Raw genomic sequence first — 2,655 nt, forward strand, 5'->3', positions numbered from 1 at the left:
GCTAACATGCTTATGTAGGTGTGGCATTTGTCCCAGCCTAATTGGAAAAAAAAACAAAAACAACAACAACAACAGAAAAATTAAGTGCAAAGTTTAGGGTCTTTTGACAAATAATGTTCTATTAGGTTGTGTCACATTTTATTGTGAGTTGGATTTGAATGTATGCAAAGCTACTGAAAAGTGTGTAGAGTTAGTTTTTATATTCTATCACAATCTAATCACATAGCTGTTAGTACAACTCATGCACTGCAGATTGTGTAAAATGTATAAATTGTAATTAATATATATATTTTAAATTCTGTTCTGTTACTAATCAGTTAAGTGATTTTGGTCAAGTACTTTTCTGAGCTTCAGCTTCATCACATCAAAATGGTATTGAACAATTATTTCTAATAGATATTGTGATAATATAAAAATATATCATATGATTTTATGTGAACAATATACATGTCTAAATTATTCTTCTTTAGATGACCCTCAATGTGTGGTTTTAAGTATTTTAGTAGCACTGTTGATAATTTCATCTTTGCTTAGTGGTTGACATGATAATAACATCATTATGATAACAAATAATCAGGGGATTCAATATCCATCTTTTTCCTTCAGAAAACAAATGAACTTTCTATTGAAAGAGATTCAGCAAATGAAAAGTCTGTCTCATATTGGAGGAGAATGGAGACAAAAACTAAATACAATGAAGTGTCCTGGATTGGATCCTTGAAAGGACACTATGCGAAAATAAGAAAGTTCAAATGAAGTCTGTAGCTTAGTTAATAGTATTGGAACCTGTGAGTTTTCTGATTTGATAAATGTACTATCTATAATAAAAGCATAATATGTTAAATAGACCAGAGAGCCAAATGACCTTCCAGATATCCTTCCAGACAAAGCAGGGTTGTGAGGGCTGAACCCCTTGCACGAGTTTTGTGCATGGGCCCTCTAGTGATTATATAAGATGTTAACATTTATGGGAGCTCGGTAAAGGGTATACAAGGACCTTCTATACTTTTTTTCAACTTTTCTCTAAGTCTAAAGAAAATATTTTTTTCAGGTTTTAGCAAAAAACAGTTTTTAAGGCAAGTTATTTTCCCAATATGTTTTATTGATTTTTAGAGAGAGAGAAAGAGAGATAGATTTAAAAAAATTGATGAATTAGACACTTCATCCATTGACTGCCTCTTGCACTCCCCCTACTGGGGGTTGAACCTACAACCTGGGCATGTACCCTGAATGGGAATCAAACTGGTGACCTTTTTGTTCATTGTTCAGTGCTCAACCACTGAGCTACATTGGCCAGGCAACAATACAAGTTATTTTAAAATTTAAAGTGTATCTCTTTGCTAACACAACATCTCAGGAAACTCCTAAATTTTGATTTTTTTGATTCTAAGATATTTTCCATGTAACAATATTTTAAAGTTAATTATAGGAACAGATTTCTAAGATATGTTGGGGGAAAAATGACTATTGTGTTCCTGGTGGTACATAATTAGCTTTGGGAAAAAAATATACATACAGTTTATGGGGACTATAATGATAATGTTAAGTTATTATTTGAACTAAAGTATAAAATAAAATAATATAAGGTCTGTAAGGTCTTTATGAATTCTGATAATTATTTCACCCTACAAAGCATAACTGAAAAGCTGGGGCTTTTTTATTGAAAGTCGTGCAATTTTTGTATTCACTAAATGTAATTTTATGTCTTGCAAAATGCAATTAGATAGCTAAATTAATGTGATATTTTAGGTTCATCCTAAGTAGAATTGCTGAGCATTTTTCAGATCTTAGTATCTACTTCACTTCAACTTCATCTTTGCATTTGCATTTGTATTTTTTCAAAGTGTATATCTCTGTGTAGATATGCTGTGAACCAGCATAAGAAAACACTGGAACCACTTCTGGGGCTGTGTCTCCCCCTAGAGGCCTGTAGAGCACAGTCTTTTCAAATATCATTTCCTGTGATTTTGTGTAGACTGAGAAGCACAGATAAACATAGTGTTTATAGGCTTTTATAGGGCCTTAATATGATTATTAATTTGATAGGAATGCATCCAAGTTTCTAGAACTAAATATTATATGATGTGATGAGCTTTCTGAAAGAAAAATAATAGAGTAAATCAACCAAAAGTTATTAGAGATTTGGATGTGACCTATGCATTTGAAGGTATCTGAAACATAATCTTTATTAATTTCAGAATATATTTACCCACAATTTATTTTATTTTTGACAGCTTTTAAAAATTATTTTTAAGGCAAAGGTATTCTGTAATGTAAGACGAAACACATGGAACTTGTTTTCTGAATTGTTTGGGGGCAAACTATTGCTGAAAATAAATATTTCTAGAATTATAGTACACTTATACTAAATGTGTTGTCAGCTACTCTTCATACAATTCCAGTTTTCAAATTAAATAGCCAGAAAATTAATTATTTTTGACTAATTTATCTCTAAGAGTTAATATTAATTGGTGGCTACTTTGAGAAAGAAAAGCTTTCCTTAAAAACATTTTGTGTGGCTATATTTTGCTTTTAACAGTTGCATGAGGATTTTCAGCCCAAGAGTTTTCATCATGTGTTGAATGCTGATTCACCTCTTGGTGTAACATAACGTGACTTTTCTCTTTATTAGACCTAACCACTGCTGCCTCCTAC

This window comes from Pipistrellus kuhlii, unplaced genomic scaffold (assembly GCF_014108245.1).
Source record: "Pipistrellus kuhlii isolate mPipKuh1 unplaced genomic scaffold, mPipKuh1.p scaffold_m20_p_2, whole genome shotgun sequence".
Classification (NCBI taxonomy): domain Eukaryota; kingdom Metazoa; phylum Chordata; class Mammalia; order Chiroptera; family Vespertilionidae; genus Pipistrellus; species Pipistrellus kuhlii.